This window comes from Durio zibethinus, chromosome 3 (genome assembly GCF_047325235.1).
Source record: "Durio zibethinus cultivar Kanyao isolate XHJ-2024 chromosome 3, ASM4732523v1, whole genome shotgun sequence".
NCBI classification, from domain to species: Eukaryota; Viridiplantae; Streptophyta; class Magnoliopsida; order Malvales; family Malvaceae; genus Durio; species Durio zibethinus.
In genome coordinates, this window is record NC_143164.1 from 32,757,875 (window position 1) to 32,779,936 (window position 22,062).

At 30.9% G+C, this 22,062-nt stretch overlaps 2 pseudogenes; one reads left to right on the plus strand and one right to left on the minus strand.

Moving 5' to 3' along the window:
- Positions 1-22,062, plus strand: part of LOC149519758 (uncharacterized) — a 51,636-nt pseudogene that overhangs the window by 25,956 nt on the left and 3,618 nt on the right.
- LOC111283534 (transport inhibitor response 1-like protein pseudogene) lies at positions 11,045-12,988 on the minus strand (annotated as a pseudogene).

Sequence of the window (22,062 nt, forward strand, 5' to 3'; positions counted from 1 at the left end):
GGAAGGGATTATTAAAGGTATTGGGATGAGATTATTGAAGACGTTTTTGACAGAAAATGTCTTTAATAATCCACTCATAAAAATTGAAGGGGATTATTTAAGACATTTTTAGCTAGAAAACGTCTTGAATAACCCTATTTAATTTTTTTGTAAAGGATTATTTAAGATATTTTTTAGCAAAAAATACCTTCAATAATCTCCTTGAAACAATGGGAAGGGATTATTGAAGGCATTTTTAGCCAAAAACGCCTTCGATAATCCCTTCATAAAAATTGAATGGAAGTTAGTTGTAAGTTTATGCCCAAAAATTATTTGGTTTATATATGTGATACTATGAATTATATTTTAAAGTTTACATTATGAACATTATAATATTACAATAATTTCACTACACATTCAAATTTATAATTGATAATGTTGTCATATAAATATATCTTTTTCAAATAATTGTACTCAAGATATGTGTATTCATATAAGCTGTAATTTTATATATAAAAAATATACCAATAATATTAAACCAATACTCCAATCTAGAAACTTAAATTATCCATTCAACATGGCATGTTAAAAACATTATAAAAAAATGAAATGCATATATTTACACTGAACCAACAATCTTCAACCTCAAGATTTAGCGAACGATAATACATAGTCACACCACTCTTTACAGACTTCATCAATTTCTTCTATCGTGAAGTTTTCTTTACTCTTCCACTATAAAAAAAATCAAAAATAAATGTTAATAAACGAAAACATAATTTATCTTTTTCTTTTAGGAAGATATTACAATTTTATGAAATTAATACTAACCTTGAATAGTGTGGTCATAAAATCATAGAAAACTATCTTTCTTATAAAATAAAGTACATAATATCCACATCAGTATATCTTGGTTGACGAGGTACCTGAAAAATAAATTTAGTGGGTGGTTTAGAAAATATTTATCTAAAAAAACTCAGTATAAAAGAATAACTTTCACATTTACTAGTAATGATACCCAATTTATCTTTGCTTTCTTATTAACTGCAGATATTACCCTAAATTGAAAAGAAAAAAAGTAATTAGTACAAAAATAAAAGTAATTATGAAGAAACAGAAGATAATATAATAACATGTAATACTTCTTTATAAAATTTTGAATATCGGGGTTAGGTTTCTTTGTAGGTTAGCGAAATTAAATAAATATGGCATAAAGAAATTGGTATCAATCACAATAAGATGCCAATGATGACTTCAAAATAATAAGAATGATATACTTATATTAGGCATCATTTTAGATTCGGATAAGGTTTAAATAATTATTTGTATAAATATAACTTATGCAGCATTATACAGGAGCAAATAATAATTAGCCCATTTTTGCATGCATGAGTCACATGACAACCACGAAAAGCAATAGTGCCACTCTGTTCATTAATGAAATTTAGGTCAACAAATCTGAATCGATACGTCATTTGTTCGCCTTTATCTTTCTATATAGGAAGCTGTATGATAGCAATCAATAATATTAGTTAGTAGTACACCGTAATATAGATTAATACATATTGACTTTGCATATTTAAATTTATAAGCTAACTTCATATAAGTATCAATATCAGTAGCTGATATTTCATCTAGTTTATAAAATTCCTGAATCTCATCCCCACCAATGTAAGAAATTGATGGATGATCAAATAACCCATCCTCAGATTCAACGTTAATGTAGTTTCTTTCGGATAAATAATCAAAGGAATAATTAGACAACATATTAAGGGCAGCTTGAGTAAGGGTTATACTCTGAGTCCCAACATCCTGCTACAATATATAATGAAATATAACTATTAAAACCAAATCAATAAATATAATAAATAAATAAATAAATATTAAGTGAATAAACAAAATTATACTTTATTGCTGTTATCGGAGGTTGGGTTTCCTGCCTGACTTGCAACTGTCTATGGCATGATGATGCTATTCGATTGGCCTACAACATGCTATGTTACATTGCTGCCAACATCGCCTCTAAGGCTGCAAGTCATTGCTGTTGCTCATTTAGTTATTGCTTTTGGTCATCAAGTCATTGCTGTTGTTGCTCAATGATTACTTCATATTGTGTATTCATCATTTAAGGGGTTTTGGTTAGATTATTGAAGAAATTTAATGGCAACACAAATTTATCAACCTCACGAATTTGACCATGTCTTTCTTTCACTCTTAATGCTAAAGATAAGGGATCTTTGCCATAGTGGGTTGTCAATTCAATAGATTTAAATTTAATAGCGAAATCATCTTAAAAGACAATAATAAGATAGATCGTAACAATAAATGTATAAAAGTATAAAGTCATATATACAAGCACAAAGCCAATCATACATGATATAATGAGCAATTATATATACAATATTTTTAGCCATTTTTTCGATTGCTTTATCTGCAAACGATCCATCCATCCATCCGTAGATGTCTTTGTTTCCACACATTCCATCTAGAAACTTTAGTGCCAGAGTTAACCGATTCCTAATAAATTACCACTATATAAGAATCAGAATCTATTAAATAAATTTTCATAAATATTCATTTATGAGTATAAAACAAGTGTGTGAAACTTACAAGCTTAACCTTGACATTTGCATAACCTTTTATCGATATCTGATGGTGATTACTTGTTTAACCCGAATGTTCTTTTGTTGTTATTTGATTTTCTAGAAAAGAAAAAAATTACATAAATCACATATTAACATATCAATATATTATATAAAATCTTATAAACAATTTTATTATAATGGGTATGCGTACCGAGAAATCTTTTGATAGTCGATCTCCAACAAAATTCCTCCAATCTTTTGAACTTATAGCATTTACATATGACGGAGGTAGAACAGCCAACACATCACCATGATTAGGGAATGGTAAATTAAATTAGGTTATCTATCTACTTTTAAAGTCTCTGAATGCTTTCTCAGCCAATTGCAACACAAGTTTTTTACATTCAATTAGTACATCAAACCGTTCCTAAAAAATGTAACACAATTAGTATGAATACATTGAAATTCAATTAAATGATCATTTAACTAATTTTATGAAATAATTGAATAAACATACCACAATCGATTTTCATATACAATCCTCTAGATCATTAGAAACTCATTGCCAATTATGGTACGTAATAAAAATGCTATTATGGATGACAGCTCCAATATGACTAGCCAACTTGGTAACTTCATCAGATACAGGTTGCCCATTTTGATTGAATTTGACATGAATTTTTATTCCAGTCACTGTAATTTATTTATTTATTTTCTTTCCTATTCTTTTTTTCACTACAGGTGTATCTTTTTCATATTCAGTAGCTAGAGAAATATGTTCTCTGAAGTCCATAATACTTGCGATTTTGATAATAAATAAGAGTTTCATGCAAAACAAATGATAAGTAAAAAATACACACATTTTCCACAATACCATTAAGCAAACCATAATATTAAAACCAAACTAGAAAAAAACACCATACATACAATAAAATGCAACTAATATCATACCATAATTACTACACCAATATATGCAAAACATCTTCAAACCAATAACATTTTACGAGTAGAAGCCATACTGTGATTTTCATCTTAAATAAGAGTTCCATGCAAAACAAATGATGAGTAAAAAAATGCACACAATTTTTACAATGCCATTCAGCATACCACAATATTGAAATCAAACTAGAAAGAAACACCATACATGCAAAGAAGAGAGATTGGACTATAAGGTAATGGTGGAATAAATAAAAATATATATATAGTAAGGAACGAAGAAAAAGACCTATATTGATGAATATAAATAATATAAAAAATAAATAAAATAAAGACATACTGGTAAAAAGATAGGGGCAACAACGTTGAGTTGTTGAAGGTTTGCGACGATGAGAAAGATGAAGAAACTAAAAGGCAAACTATATGGGTTTAGAGGTTTTGGTTTTAATCATTCTCTATAATAGCAATTTGGGATTCCAAAGTTCAAGACATAGGAATGAGTTTTAAAAATGATTATTGAAGGCGTTTTACTAAAAAAAAAAAATGCCTTCAATTTTTTATAATGAAATATTTAAGGCATTTTTAAGGCAAAAACACCTTGACTAATCTTAATAAAAAATAAATCACGATTTATTAAAGGTATTTTTGACAGAAAATGCTTTGAATAGTCCACTCTAAAGAATTGAAATGGATTATTGAAGGTGTTTTTGACAAAAATGCCTTCAATAATCCCGTCATAAATTATTAGAGGTGTTTTGTGCCAAAAATGCCTTCAATAATGCCAAATAAAAAATTGAAATGGATTATTAAAGGTGTTATTGGTCAAAAATATCTTCAATAATCAAGAGTATTATTGAAGATGTTTTCGACCAAAAACACCTTCAATAATCCACTCGTAAAAACTGAAGGGATTAGTGTCATAACGTCTAAATCTGAGGATTTATTACTAGACATTGACTTAAGGAGTCATCACTAATCTTTTTTGTCTAGGTGTGATTGGCCACCTAAGGAATCTATCCTTTTAAGGAACACCTAAGCATAAGGATCTCTAAAAGAATCGATTCAGGTCTACTAACCAGAATAGGGTTCGGGAGTACGGTTACGTGTGAGAAAGATTATAGTACCCTCACAACACCCATCGAAAGATGGTACCGACTTAATTTTGTGTTATCCAATAAGCCTTAAAAATTTACCAAGTAATTAATTATTGGAAATTATTCTCAATTGACTCTAATACTTTTAGCAAAAAATTGAGAAAATTTCCTCACTTCAAGAGTATGCAAGAAAACTACTATTTCACTTACAAAGGCTCTATCATCGGATTATTTAACATTTAAATTTTTCAAGAAAAGAAAAGAAATAAAAACCCAATTTTAGATATAAATCTTTCTCTTTTCCAACAAAAAAACTTATTGCTTTTGTACAAGAAAAATTGATACTTTCCTTAAAGCATTTGAAGGTTTTTCATTTTAAGAAAAATTGAGACTTTTAAATTTTTTTAAAACGTTTTTTTTGACAAACTTTTTAAGGAAAATTGGTACTTCCAACTTTTCCTCAAATTATTTTTTTTTTGAAATTTTAATTTCAAGGAAAAATTGATACTTTCAACTTCCTAAAAATATTTTTTTCAAACCTTTTTATTTTCAAGGGAAATTGATACTTTCAACTTTTTCCAAAATGTTTTTAGAAATTTTTATTTTTTAAGAAAATTGATACTTTCAACTTTTCCCTAAAAAATATATATATATATTGTTTTAAACCTTTTTATTTTCAAAGGAAATTGATACTTTTAACTTTTCTTTAAAAATATATATTTTTTTAAAAAAGAATTTATTTTATGCTTTTTTTTTATTTTTTTAAAAAAATTTATTCATGCGAAAATACCGTAAAAATAAACAAACACATAAATAAAATAAATAAAATAAAAATATAAAAAATATAAAAAAAGTGAATAAGCTCGATTGAAAATTCAGTGCGACTCGACTCTAAGAAGAAAGACGACTTGGATGTGCGGCTCGATGGGAAAACGGCTCCGCTTGACTTAGCTAGAACCCAGGCAGAAAAGTGGATTGTTGGTTTGGGTATGCTACGGGTCGAGTCGGATCTTGACAAAACGTGTGGATCCTGTGGGTTTACTAACACCAAAACGACATCATTTTTTGAATGTATATAAGGCTCAAACTCAATTTTCTTTTCAGATTTCCTTTTCCCTTTCTCTTTCTTCTCTTTTTTTTCCTTCTTCTTTCTTTACCCGAAGAACACAACCCATAATCCAATTGAATTTTTATCAGATTCTGGAAAGTAACGTCAAAATCTGGAAAATCACGTCGAAAACTTTAAATTTCGTCAGAAAATGTGGTCGAAATTTGGAAATTCCAAAAATTTTCCAAAAAAAAAAATTCACCAAAAAATTCTTAAAAATCTCTTAAAAATTCTAAACTGCCTCTAAATACTATTTTTTGCTTCTGTTTCACCTCTTTTTCTTTTCTGTCATCTATTTGTCAAAGCCTACAGCTTGAGCTTCAGTCTCTTTCTTCTCGGGTGCCTTCTTTGTTGGATGTTTCACCTCCTTTCAACTTGTCATTCTTGGTCGCACTCTTAATAATTTCTCTTAAAATCACCATGTTAATGAAATTTTTGATTACATTTTCTATCATTTTTTCATAATAGAGAGATTTTAAAGTGCTGATAAACAGCACTATAGTCTCTTTTTCAGTCAGAGGAGGTTGCACTTGAGAAGCTACATCTTTTCATTTCTAGGCGTATTTTTTAAAAGACTCATTTGTCTTTTTCTTTAAGTTCTGTAAAGACAAACGATCAGGAGCTAGATCTATAATATGTCGATATTGACTGATGAAGTCATGGGCTATATCACTTCAAGAATGGATACGGGTTCTGTCCAACTAGACATACCAAGTGACAGCAGAACCTGTAAAGTTATCTTGAAAGACATGCATTAATAGTTTTTCATTTTGGGTATGGGCTGCCATCTTCCGACAGTACATGGTGATATGAGTTTTTAGGCACTTCGTACCATCATACTTCTTAAATTTTGGTACTTTGAACTTTAGTGGAATGACTACATTCGGGACTAAGCAAAGCTCAGCAGCGTCGACAGAACCATAAAATCCAATTTTTTCTATAGCCTGTAACCTTTGTTTAAGCATACTAATCTTTAAATCTTCCTGAGACTCTATCCCCTTTGCCTTTTCTTTTTTTTTCCCTTTCGAGTCATCTAGATCAGGAACTTAGATTGGTTCTACTATTTTTTCAGTAAAGACAGGGTTTACATAGCTATAGTAATGCTCAAGATTTGAAGCTGATGGCATTCCAGGGTATACAGGATATACGAACTACTGTGACGGTATATCTTGTATGAACTGAGCTTGTCGTGAACCAAAACCTAGAGGATATAAAGGGTTGACCATTTCTTACGATGGAGGGCCCTGTTGGCTTGTATTTTTTCTGTCTTTTTTTTTCGTTTAACTTGTTGAGAGCTTTTAGAATCTTACTCAACTCATTCTCAATCTTTTCTTATGCTTTTTCCAATTTTTCAAATTGATGAGAGTTTTTTTGCTTCATTTGTCTGACTCAAGCTCTTGTGTTATATCGATGGACAGGGTTCTTGCTAGATGGAGCTATCCTTGAACCTTGAATACCATATCTTAGAATTAGCAAGTTTATATAACTAACTCATGGTTAATTTTTTAAATGTATTGAATGAGAATGTAATGAATGAAAATGCATGCATGAAGAGAACATTTACCTTAAGACAGTGTTCAACCAAAAGATTTCATTTATTCCAAAAAAATTTTCATTTACATAGAATCTATCATCCTAGAGTTATAACTATAAAATCATTTGATCTATTCATACTGGGTTCTAGCTTTCTCGATGAAGTTTAGGAGACGCTACCTATGTTCTCCTATTGGGGCTACAACTTGTTTCAATGCTTCTGCCACTTTTACTATCTCTCTTGCTTTATATGCCCCTTTGTAAATTTAGGTTGTTAAATGCTGAATGTACTTCTGTCTTCCTAGGTTTTCCCTTTTACCACACCATACTTGGTATGATAACTCTCTATGCTCTCTAACCAATGTAGCAATGTAGTTTTCTTGTTCATTCAACCTTTGTCTTAACCTACTTAAGTAGCTATTCAACATGGTATTTTCTGTCTGTACTTGGTTACTTTTTTTCTCTAATTTAGCATATTCTTACTTCAATCACTTATTCTCTTCAGTGAGCTTAACAATTGTTATCTCTTTGGCCTTTTCTCTCACACATAACCTCTTATATTCTTGGTATAGCTCTGCTAGGTCTTTAATAGTTGTATCACGTTCTCTAGCAATCTTGCAAACTCTAGCTTCATGTCTTTCAGCTCTATCTTTTCACTGATCTTTTTTTTCTCAAAGTTTTTGGATTTTTTGCTTTAACTTATCTTTTTCAGACTCAAATTCTTTTGTCGCAAGCTCTAATTCTGATGATGTCTCTTCAAGCTTTCCTTTTATTGACGGTTGAAAGTTTTCATAAGTGAATACCATTTTTTGTCTTTGTCTTGCTCTCCAAAGTAAATACCCTGGAGTGACTTTATCAGTGATTGGTCCATGACTCACTCTACGGGGATTTTTCCATGCTTTAATGACCTCATATTCTCTAAAATGTTTTAGGCTCGTTGTAAGAAAAATCTGATTGATGAAGCCTATGTGTCATAAGAATGAACTGTTTTACCCTAAACTACCTTCTTGTTAAAAGTGGTGCATAACTTGTTGCTCCCCATAGACCCAGAAGTGGGACCACAGTGTTATCTTCACATTGATATAACGTAGGCTCATGATTCATCCATGCGACTAACCATCTTACCTTGGCACCTATCAAATTTTGTAAGAAAGCTACCCATTCTTTTTTAGACTTTTGTTTTGACCACCCACTTTCACAGATTCCTTGATTGGAGCTCGATTGTGGACATAAAGCTTCGAGAAAGCACCTTTTCTCCATTCAAAATAGCTTTTCATCCATAAGTATAATAACTGAATGTAGCCTATAAAATGCCCTCCATTCCGACGACAGTAACTCAAAGATCTGATAGTCTTTGCTAATATTATCGTTGAAGGGTTATAGCCATTGATCACATTCTCGAAGAAGTCAACCACTGTTATTTCAATATGACCCAAAACCTTTAGAAATATCACCATTCCGTATATGGCTAAGGCAAATACATTTAATCCTCGTTCCTCGTCGGCATGTTGCACTAAAAAATCATGAAAGAATTTTCAAGGTAGGTAAACCTGTTCTTATTTCTTCTTTATGTGAGAATCCACAATCTTCTTGTCTATTCTCATGAGATGGGCCAAATCCTTACAAAATCCTAACTTGTGTTTTCTAACATATATCTTGTTAGGAGCATTGAGTTGTAGGCCTAATAAGGTCGAATATTCTTCGATGGTTGGCATTATATCCACTTCATTGAAGATGAAACACTTGTATGTAAGATCCTAAAATTGCACTGTAGCTCTAACTATTGATTGTCAACATTTACTGCAAGAAGGTGTGCTATATGCCCATGTCTCTAGCAAAACTGCTCTTATCTTGACGGACTCATCTTCTTTCAGATATCAGCCAAATCTTTTAGATTATTTTATTTAAGAAGGATAAATGTTTCTTAAGACAAGGTAGAATCATATCCAATTGGTAAATAATCCCCCATCTTCAGTTTAATCTTTTTGACTGGACCTTTACTTCATTAGGTGATTCACAAGGAGCTAATACAGATGAAGAACAAACTAGTCGTTTTATGGAGTCTATGAAAAATTTTTGTTGAAGATCATCTTTTATGCAAATGTTCTTTATGTAACTTTATGATATGAGTATGAATCATGCAAACATGAATAAGAGAAGAGGTTAGTATATCACATAAAGAGAAATAGGCAAATAAATAACTAAAGAAATTAGAACATCACACCCAATAAGAAAAATGAATCCTATGCTTTTGGACAATTCTAAAGGGAATGAAATGGCTCTATCTATAGGTTAGGCATTTATAAGGTTCACTATATGTGGTTTAAGGTTAAAGTCTAAAGGTTCTCAAATTGCTCCTTACATCATTATCCATTACAGACTAGTAAGGCACCACAATCCTCACCCATTACAGGCTATAAATGAAAAAATGTTTAATTTGAGTGGGAGTATTTTGTCAGCCATTGTGGAGGCATTAAACCTCACGAAAGCAATAGATACTTTACTCCCTTCTAAATAGAATTAACAAAAGTAAATAAATATGAATGAATAAAAAAATCTATATAAAAAAAAATTAATTTTATTAAGCTTTTGGATAACACAAATTTATTTGCTGGCCTGACTCTCAGTTGTCCCCAGCGGAGTCGCCAAACTATCATAACGTTTAGATCTGGAGATCTATCGCTAGACATTAACTTTAGGAGTCACCACCAATCTTTTTTGTTTAGGTGTGATTGGGCCACCTAAAGAATCTGTCCTCTTAAAGAGCACCTAAGCTTGACTAAGGGTCCCTAAAGAATAGGTTCGGGTCTACTAACCAAAACAGGATTCGGGAGTTTGGTTACATGTGAGGAAGGTTATAGCACCCCCACATGCCTATCAAAAGATGGTACCAGCTTGATTTTTTGTTATCTATTAAACCTAAAAAATTTATCAAGTAATTAATTATTTAAAATTATTCTTAATTAACTCCAACACTTTTGGTAGAAAATCAAAAAAATTCCCTCACCTTAAGAGTATGCAAGAAAACTACTGTTTCACTTGCAAAAGCTCTATCGTCAGATTATTTAACATTAAAAAAAATTTCAAGAAAAGAAAAAGAATGATGACTCGACTTTTGATATAAATATCTTTTGTGCTTTATAAGAAAAAAACTCATGCTTTTATACAAGGAAAATTGATACTTTCAATTTTTCCTTCAAAATGTCTCTTTTTGAAAATTTTATTTTTAAGAAAAATTGGTATTTCCAACTTTTCCCAAAAATATTTATTTTTCAAAAAATTTTATTTTCAAGGAAAATTGATATTTTCAACTTTTCCTAAAAAAAATTGATAATTTAACTTTTCTTCCAATTTTAAAATTATTTTTTATAATTTTTATTTTTAAAAAAAAAACTCACTCAAAAAATTTAAATAAATAAGCAAAATAAAAAAGAAAAACAATTACCAAAAAGGTTTCGACTCAGCTCAGAAAAATCGACTCAAAGGTGCGGCTAATGGATCAAATCGACTCGGCTCAGCCAAGGCAGGGACGTAGGTTGCAACACGGGCCAACGCTTGGGTCCAGTCGTCCTAGTGAAAACGCATGAATCCTGGGTAACCACTTAACGCCAAAATGACGCCGTTTCAAGACCTTATAAAAGGCCAAATTTTTTCTTTCTACTTCAGATCCCCTTTTCCAAAGTCCTTCAAAAGAACAAAAGTAAAGATGAATTATTGTCCCTCACTGCGAGTCTGTTTTCAATGCCAATGTAACAGCCCAAGCTTGAAGTAGAAAGAATTAAATCAACTTTGCTTGATTGGGATTGCTGGGAATATGGGTTATTTAAAAGATGCCCGACAAATCAAAATTCCTTATGAAACAATTTAAACTTGCTTGGTATCCAACATGAAAACAAATGAACAGCTTCCTACACCATATTTGCTTACAAGATGGTGACGGATTTAGGTGCATCAATTCCTGGCCCTTCAAGAGATCGAATGTTCTAACAAAGTCACCTATCTCCTCCTCAATAGCAAAACCTAATCACTTCAACCACTAGGCGAGACGTAGCATGGGCAATCTCCTGGCAACCTTAGTGAGTTAGTTTACAGGAGGACATCCAAAGAAACCTCATATTGTAGTAGTGATGCAAACTAGAAAGTAGAGTTGCATCCCTAAATGGGCTATCCTTAATCTCAAGCTTTTGTAATTGTGGGCAGCTCTCAAGTACATATTTCACCCCCATGTCACTATCTCCGGCAAAAGCAACTGACAATGTGCGTATCAATTTCTCATATTTTCCAATATAATCAAAAGCTTTATCTGCCAGCAAACTAGATACAGCAAGGAGAGTAAGCTTTTTACAATTCATAACAATGGCTCAAAAACCATCATCCATAAGAGCTCCAGTCACAGCATCAGGCTTGTGACGCTTCATTATGCAGAGCTAAAAAAGAATAAGATCTGGACAGTTCTTAGACATTGCTATGACAGCAACATTAGTTATCCTCTGGTAGAAAATACATAATGGATTGCAATTTTAGACAACCCTTAGAAATAGCTTGGAAGCCCACTTCAGAAACAGGGCTATCACTATCCTTATTAGCATCAATACAGAAAACCCGAAGCTCACATAATTCCTTGTATGTTGCAGCCACTGCTTGAAATCCTTCATCACATATTGAATCAAGGATCCAGAAAACCTAAAGCTTGTGGCAGTTCCCTATAATTGGCTTAAGTTGTTCTGCATTGATGTTGGTATAGCTGAAATTCAAAGATGTTAGATTTGCACAAATAGGGTAAATTACGGGTAGATAATTTGGAATTATTTCCCTGAATCTAGAGAGACAAACTAAGGATCTGTAGGTAGCAAAAGTAGTTTGATAATCAGGTTCTTCATCACCTTGCCTTGCAACCTTCAGCGGGTTAAATGATCCTATCCCAAGGTGTGTGACCTGCGGAGGTCGAGTCATCAGGTGATATAGCTGCCAATTGAAACATATCGATTTAGCCTAAGTTTCTTAAGTGAAAGAGACCTTACAACCAACCTTTCTAATGCCTCAAAATTTATTGGGCATTCTGCACAATCAAATATCAACAACTCAAGATAAGAACCCTCAGAAAAATAGGATATCCTATCTATCTCATCATCTGTAACCTCAGAACCAATCAAATCAATCACCCTCAACCGTCTGTACTTGCTAACAAAAATAGCAAGGCCACTAGTTCTAAACCCATCACAGCAAGCGAGAACAAGCTCTATAAACCCTGAAAACAACTCAACCAGCGTTTTCAGATCATCATCCATCATGGTCATGCATTTCAAGTAAACTTTTTTCAGCCAAGGGCAAGCCTTGGCCATCGTCAGCACCCTAGGACTGAAGTAGGCCCCCCAATTATGTAGCATTAGGTTAAAATCTATGAACTTGGGCTTCCCTTTCAAGTGAAGAGCCATCACCCTGATGAACTTGGCCATCGCCCGACCTGACAAAATTGCATAGCAGTTCCCTATAAATAACTCAGATCATGTCAGTACCTCGACCCGGTACCACAACTTGCACACCAATGAGAAGACATTTCGATCCCACCTCAACGTCACAAAGTGGAGCATGTTTTCCAACACGTTCTCCAAAACTTGGTTCGAGTACGATGGCTGGAACTTCGGGTGACTCGACCCAAACCCGGTGGCATTACACTTTCGTGCTTTGTTGGAAGTGAACTCAAGATCTGATGGAAGAGATTGCTACCTTTCGTCATCTTCAGACATTTGCTTTCCTAAACACCTTTTTTGGGTTCTGTTTTCTTTTCGTTTTCTTTTTGTATGCTTTTTGTGTATAGCTTTGGGTTTCGATTATTGGCATTTAGGTGCTATAGGTTTCGATCAAGATCGTTTGTGGGCTTTTTTGAGATTGTTTTAGTGCAGGTAGGAATGTGAGTGACTTTAGTTTTGGCAAGTTTGGCTGACAGATTTTGAGGTGAAAACCAGGTTAGGGAATAAGGATGATTGCATGCCTTATGTATCTGTGAATGGTGGTACTTTGTCTCTCACTGTGTTTTTGCTTATCTGATTTTCCCTGATCCCCTGTTCCCCTGTTGCTCTCGCTATCTCTTTCTTGCTATGAATTGCCATGATTTATAAAACTATGTGATTGAGTTTTAGTTCAATTCTGATTATCATCCAAAGCTAAAGATTAGCATCTAGTTATGCTTTCTAATAATAATTATCACCAAGCCTAATCTCATTCTTTCAATTTTTTTAAAATTAATCAGATAATGGAGAAAGAAAAAAAATAGACCATAAAATAAAAATATAAATGATAAATACGAAATAAAAAATTTTAAAATAAAAATCCATATAACCGAGCTTGGATTAGTCTCTATTGACAAAGAATCTCGGATAAAATGGGGTGTCTATAATTAGTAAAGGTGTTTTCTACTAAAAATACTTTCAATAATTCTCTTTAAAAAATTAGAGCGGATTATTGAAGGTATTTTCTGTAAAAAATGCCTTCAATAATTTCTAATAAAAAATTGAAGTGGATTATTGAAGGGATTTTTGGTAAAAAATGCCTTCAATAATCAAGAGGATTATTGAAGTTATTTTTGGTAAAAAACGTCTTCAATAATCCATTCGTGAAAACTGAAGGGATTATTGAAGGTGTTTTCTATCAAAAATGCCTTTAATAATTCTTTTTAAAAAAAATTAAAGCGGATTATTGAAAGCATTTTTGGTGAGAAAAATGCCTTCAATAATTCCTGTTAAGTAATATCGATCAATTTTACTAACACTAGAATAGCTCAGATGGTTAGAGCATACAGTTGTTAACTATAAAGTCATAGGTTTGATCATTCCTTTTAGCATTTTTTGGGTTTTTGGGCGTTTTTGGCAGAAATGCCTTTAATAACCCCATTGAATTTTTTGTAAGGGATTATTCAAGGTATTTTCTAGCAAAAAATGCATTGAATAATCCCTTAAAAATAATACAATGGTGTTATTGAAGGCATTTATGACAAAAAATACCTTCAATAATAACCTTTAATTTGAATGAGAGGATTATTGAAGGTGTTATTGGTAAAAAAATACCTTTAATAACCTCTTCTCATTTTTTTTGTAAGGGATTATTCAAGGCATTTTTTGATCAAAAATACCTTGAATAATCTTCTAAAAAATAATACAATGGTGATATTAAAGGCATTTTTGGTAGAAAACCCCTTTAATAATCTTTTCATTGAAATTGAAAGGTATTATTGAATGTATTTTTTGCCATAAATGCCTTCAATAACACCATTGTAAGTTTTTAAAACTCACTTCAACTTTAAAATTGAATGGCGTTTGTTTGTTAAAAATGCCTCTATTTGTAGATTTAGGGGTGTTAGTCTTACAAATGCCACTAAAATTACCCTCGAACTTTGCGTTTCTAATCCCCAACTTCAAGCTTCAGCTTTATTATTATACTGTTTCTCTTTCAGACCAACTATAATTTACTTTCCTTTTCTTTCAGCTTTTACTATTCAAGCTTTAACTTTTGAACCCTATTTTTACTATCCTTTTGTTCTTTACTTTAGCTTTTACTTTATTCTTCTATTCCTTTAGCTTTTGCAATTTTTTAAAGAATTTTTATTTAAAATTTTTCTTTAAAACTCATTTTCCTCAAATACCCACCTCCTTTTCCCTTTAATATTTTTAAGCTGAATAAAGTTACTGAGGTAACTTCTTATGGTGCTTCATACTTATGGTTGAAGAAATTGAGAAATCGTTCAAGTATTCTAGGGAGATCCTTCAACTTATATTGTCATAGTGTGCATAACTACTTTGTTGTTCTGGTTTTATGTAAGTATTGTCGCAAGCCAAAATATGTCTGTTAATTTGGATTAAACCTTTTTTTAAACTATTTCCTTCCCAAACGAAATTACTTTTACTTCCATTATTTAAGAAACATGATATCAATGCATGACACGTAATAGGTTCCTTGCTTTTATTTTTGCATTGTAATAGGTTATCTCTGATATCGTCTTGTTATTATTTTTGGTTTAATACATAGTACAATTACGTATGTTACATGTTCGTTTTCATATAATTTATTTATATAATTTTAGTCTGATAATGTAACAAGTTCTAAATAGATAACAGTTAAATGTAAAAGTCAAGATTAAGTTAAGAGCACCAAGATGGAGTGAAAAATTTTCTTAATTTTGCATTTGGAAATGCAAGTGAAAAGAATATGATGTTATGCCTATGTTTGAGGTGTGCTAATATCGATTGACAAATGCGTAAAATTATTTTAGAACATTTAATTTGTATTAGATTTATCTCCAGATATGTTAATTGATATTTTCATTGAGAGTTTTACCGTCAAGGTTTCAACCATAGTTCCATCAACTTCAAGGGATCCTCAACACTAACATGATCCTATTAGACAAGATGAGATTGAAGGCATGTTGTGAAATGCTTTTACCATTCATAACCAACATTTCCATAATCTATCTCCCTAAAATGATGGATTTAATGAGTCAAATGTTGAAATGAATGAATTTGATAAACATGGGATAGGTGTAGGTGACCAACAACCTAGTGGAGAAGCATCAAAGTTTTATAGGTTGCTTGATGATATGAATGGAGAACTTTATGAGGGATCTAAGCATTCAAGGTTATGTTTCTATGTGCATCTTTTTTACTTGAAATGCTTATGTGGATGGACAGAAAACTCTTTGACTTTATTATTAGAGTTTATAAAAGAAATGTTTCCTTTTGCAAAAATTCCTAAATCTTGTAAGTATTCAAAAAAGATGATCAAAGATTTGGGTCTTCGATATAAGAAAATTCATAATGGTCATAATGATTGCATGTTGTATTGGGATGATAGAAAAAATCAAGAATCTTGTCATGTGTGTGGTAATTCTCATTAGTTGAACAAAAATCCCAATGAAAGGTTATTGAAAATGATGAAGTCTATGTAAAAAAAAGTCCTGTAAAGGTTTTATGATATTTTTCATCAATACCAAGACTTCAATGACTCTTTATGTTTTTTAAAATCGTAAATTCTATGAGGTGACATCATAACAAGTGGACGAATGATGGATCATTAAGGCATCCTACAGATTCTTTGGCATGAAAATCATTTTATTTTAAGTTTTTAAACTTTGCTTTTAATCTTCAAAATGTTATGCTTGAACTAGCATTTGATGGATTTAACCCGTTTAAAATGATGAGTACTTCTTATAGTACTTGACCAGTTATATTGCTTTCATAAAATTTGTCACCATAGATTGTCATGAAGCAACAATCATTTATTTTATCTATGATAATTTTCAAGAAAAAAGTATGGTTAATGATATATACATCTACTCACAACCTCTTATTAAAGAGTTAAACCAATTATGAGAAGCAGTTAAGACCTATGATGCATCAAAAAAAGAAAACTTTAATATGCGTGTTGCTTTATTATGGCTATCAATGATTTTTTTTGCTTATGCAAATTTATCTAGTTTAAGCACAAGAGGTCATTATGTTTATCCATGTTGTGCTATGTAAACATGTTCGAAGTGGTTACATAATGGTTGAAAGTTCTATTATATGGCACATTGTCAATGGTTAGATGATAATCATCGATTTAGATTCTAAAAATATCTTTTTGATGGAACTTAAGAGTTAAGAATATCTTCTTTACCAATTAGTGGGTCTAATATCTTGCCAAAGTTAAAAGATATCAATTTCACTTATGAAAAAATGACTCAATCAAAGAAAAGAGTGAGAGAGATCTTTGAAGGTGTCTGGCCTCAAGTTGGTGATCTTGATGTTCAAAGTAATTAGGAGAAAGATAAAGAACATGACCCTAATGAGTTTGAGTTGTGGAAAGTATCTATTTTGAGTTACCTTATTGAAAATATAATTTATTACGCCATAACCTTGATGTGATGCACATAAAAAAAATGTTTGTGAAAATTTTATTGTAACAATTCTCAATATGAATAAAAAATCAAAGGATGACATAAAGAGTTGGCTTGACCTAGCTGATATGGAGATTCACCCTGACCTTCATCCGAAGCTACTTTCTAATGGCAAATATCGATTGCCTCTTGCCTATTTTGGGCTTTCTAAAGCTGAGAAAGATGTGTTTTACAAGGTTTTAAAAAATGTAAAAGTTTTAGATGGTTATGCATCAAATATATCGAGATGTGTGAATCTGAAGGAGTGAAAACTTTCTTCATTGAAGTCACATAATTATTACATTTTGATACAAGACTTACTTTCCCTTACTTTACATTCATCAATGTCAAAGCAAGTCACTTCAATGGTAATTGAAGTGAGTAACATATTTAAATCTCTCTATGAAAAAATTCTGAATGTGAAAGAGCTTGACAAACTTAAAGATTGAATCGTGATTATTTTATGCCATTTAGAGAAGATTTTTCTTCCACATTTCTTCACTATTATGATGTATTTGGTTATCCACCTTCCATATGAAGCAAAAGTTGGTAGACTGGTTCATTATCGATAGATGTATCCTATTGAAAGGTATTATTTGGTAATAGCTTGATTAGATTGTTATTTTTAATCTTATCTAGTTAAAAAGTATATGATAAATGTTTTATGCCTTAGGATTTTGGGGCGGTTAAAGTCTTATTGTCGCAACAAACGCTATCCGAAATGTTCTATTACTGAAGGATATTTAGCATAAGAGTGTATGATATTTTGTTTTCATTATTTGGAAGATGTTGAAATGAGATTTAATAGATCATCGAGAAATATTGGCATGCAGCATACTGACTTTGCCTACGGTTATCTTTTTGAAAGTTTTAGGCAACTAATAAGCAAAGCTAAAATGGTGGAGTTAGATGATAAATCTTGGGCACAAGCACACCGATATATTGTTTTCCATCATGACTCAATTGAATCATTTCATACGTAAGTTTTCTTTCAAGGAAATAATTCATTCCATTAAGCATAATTTATTGTATTTTTCTTATTGTTAATACTTTATCATAATGCTTTGTAGTGAGAATAAAAATAATTTGAGAGCTTGTGCACATTATTAACGATCAAACCCTCAAGAGCTTGATAAGTTATTGACTAAAAACTTTCATAAATAATTAGGAGCAACTGTAAGTAATGTCATACTTCCCATTATGATAAATCTACATAGAATGCTTAAGGTATAAATAAAAATAATAACATCTATATTTATTCCACCTTTATGGGTTCGGAGTGGAAGGCTTGTTAGTGAAGTGGTGAAGTGTCTTTCACAAGGTTCAAATAGGATTGTAAAATGATACAAAGGTTTCATCATCAATGGATTTAGATTTCACACTAAATCACGTGAGAGATTTAGAAGTACACAAAATTTTGAATTTATTATTACTTCAACAATTACTAGCTATGCTAGTTCTAGGGACACAAACCCTTTAGAGGGAAATGTTAGCTATCATGGTATGATTAATGACATCATTAAGTTGGATTATTATGGCAAATGAAAAGTTGTCTTATTTCAATGTGATTGGGCTAATGTGAATAGTGCTAAAGGTATTAAAAAAGATCAGTTTGGATTTAAAATTGTTAATTTTTCTCGATTAATTCAGATCAGATAACAACTCATCGATGAATCTTATGTTTTTTCCTTTTAAGTCAAACAAATTTTTTATTTTGAAGACCCCAAAGAAATAGGTTGGTTTGTTGTTTTTTGAAACACACCTAGAGACTTATTTGATATGGGATCAAATACCAAAGATAATGTTGAACACGGAATAAAATGTTTTCCTTTTGCTGAACAAAACTTGGATGAAAATATGACAAGTACCTCTACTTAGTAGGTTCGCAAAGATATTAATGAAGACATTTAAGAACTATGATGTATCATCCATATTTTGTAATTTGAGTGTTTAAGACATAATGTAATAAATGCTTGTATGTAATTTATGATGCATTCATTTTTGTATATATAGTGTATTGTTAATCATACATTATCTTTTAATTTAATTAAATCGATATGTTCTTTATATATCATTGGTTATGATTTCTTAACTTCTCAATGTTTTTATATATGTTCTTTACATATGTTTTTTTATATATTCACTTTTATGATGCAATTAAAGCTACAATGTGAAGGAGTAGATTGAAAGGAATGCATATCAAAGGCATTAGTTCAAAACTGTTTGTGGCATCTGTTGATCTTGGCCATGACTGAATCCTTTGAAAGGGAATGTAGCTATTGTCAGTTCAAACTTAGTTACTTCTAACCCTTCAATTGATACTGAATCTGGTAATACGGGAGGTCCAAGTTTAGATAGTATCTTGTAAATTGATTCTGCTTTTAATTTGAATGCAGGTATCCTAAACCCTATATTTAGATTTTGATTATAATCATTAAAGTATATTGGTAATTTACAAATTAAATTTTTATTTTTTTGTAGTTGATAACAATAGTCAACAAAGGACTAGAGGGTAGACATCTTTGAAAGAATTGTTTGCACTACCTCCGAACGAAAGTGTTGTAGTGTCTGCAAACTCTGATAGGCAATCAATTGGTAAAGAGTCTCAACTGTTGGCTAGATTTCTAGGCATGATTGCTTGTACTGGAATGAAATTACCTATTCATTATGAAACATGACATAAAGTTCTAGCAAAAGTTAAGACTAATGATTTAAACTTTATTGAGGTATTAGTATAATTATTATATATAAAAAATTAATTATTTTAAATTTGGTTTATTGATTAAAATATATTTTTTATATTATTACAGTCAAGATTTGTACTTGAAATACTACTTCATTTGTGCTTAGGTAATTGGAGAAAAATGGAAGGACTATAAGCATAATTTGAAGAAAAAGTATTTCCATTAAAATTCTACTGTAGAGGCCATAATGAAAAATCTACCTCGTAATATGATTAGGTGGCAATAGTTAGATTTTGGTTCTTAAGAAAAGGAGAGGTACTAATTTATAACTTTTAATACTAGTTTTAATAAAAAAGGTGTTTTATGATTTTTATTGGTAATATTTGTATTTCTACCATATACGCAATTATTTTTTATGATAGGAAAAAGAAAAGATTAGGATTGGCAGTAGAAAGCACCAGAAATATAGCCACACAAGTGGATCAAAAAGTTTTGCAAGAAATCAAAAAAAAAAAAAAGTAAGTTTATGATATTAAACTTATTGAAATGAATGACTTGGTTTCCACAGTTGATATGTATGAAAAAGTTATCGTTTACGTCTGTTTAAGACTTTTTATGCTGTTAGTAAGCAAAAATGCAAATTTGTTGTTATAGTTCTATTTTAACAGTTTGCATAGCTTCAATACATGATATTAAACTTGTCGAAATAATTGAACTTGGTTTCCATAGTTGATATGTGTGAAAAAGCAAACGTTTATGTCTATTGAGGACTTTTTATGCTGTTAAAAGGTAAAATGCAAATTTGTTATTATTGGTCTATTTTAACAGTTTTGATAGTTTCAATACATGATATTAAACTTGTTCGAATGATTGAACTTAGTTTCTACTATTGATATGTGCGACAAAGTTGTCGTTTACATCTATTGAAGACTATTTTTGTCGTTAAAAGGCAAAAATACAAACTTGCTGTTATTATTCTATTTTAACAATTTGGATGGTTTCAATACATGATAATAAAATTATTCGAATGATTGAACTTGGTTTCCATAGTTGATATATGTGAAAAAATTGCTGTTTAGCTCTATTTAGGATTTTTTGTGCCATTAAAAGGTAAAAATACAAATTTGTTGTTATTGTTCTGTTTTAATAGTTTGGATAGCTTTAATACATGATATTAAACTTTGTTGAATGATTTAACTTAGTTTTTACAGTTGATATATGTGAAAAAATTATTGTTTACCACAGTATAAGACTTTTTGGTGTCGTTAAAAGGCAAAATTACAAAGTTGCTGTTATTGTTTTGTTTTAACAATTTGGATAGCTTCAATACAAGATATTAAACTTGTATAAATGATTGAATTTGGTTTCCATTATTGATATGTGTGAAAAGGTAAAATGATGTTATTGTTTACATTTGTTTAAGACTTTTGTGCTATTAAAGGGCAAAATTTTAATTTTATAATTATATTTCTATTTAAGCAATTTAAATAGATTACATACATAATATTAAACTTAATCAAATTTTTGAACTTGATTGACAGGCTTGACATACATGAATAAGTTACGGTTGATATGTATTTAACAATAACATATGTTTTTATATAGGAGATTGAAATGGGTGAACAAATTGGATGTGTGAAACTTTTTTGATTAACCCACATAAAAAAACACAAATCTTACCTGAATGTCGAAATACAAGAAATTGTAGTAATTTGTTAGATTTGTTTTATACAGAAAGTAAATATTAACTATTTTAAACATATTATGAATTAATCATTAAACTTAATAGTTTTATCTAATTAATTTACAGGAGAACGTAGAAGAAGAAATGGCTATTGAGATTGAAGTAGCATCTAATGGTTTTGTGAATATGAAAAAATTGAAAAATCAAATTTTTATTGAAGTTACTTGAAAAGAAAGACATGGACAGGTCCGATACCTTGGATTAGGTCCAACACCATCTACCTATTATGAATGTAGCTCTCAGTAATTTACATTCTTAGTAAGTCAGTCTTCGTGAGATATTTCCATATTAAGAGTGGAGTTACAAACTATGCAACAATGTTTGGAGCAAATGGAAGTAGAAAGAGAATAAGAACGTGCTAAAATTGAAGAAGAACGTGCTAGAATGGACCAAGAGCATGCAAAATTTCAGCAGTTGCATGATGATTTGATACTCTTATGAATTTTGTGCAACAATAATTTTCAGGAACTAATCTAGGTGATCCACCAACTC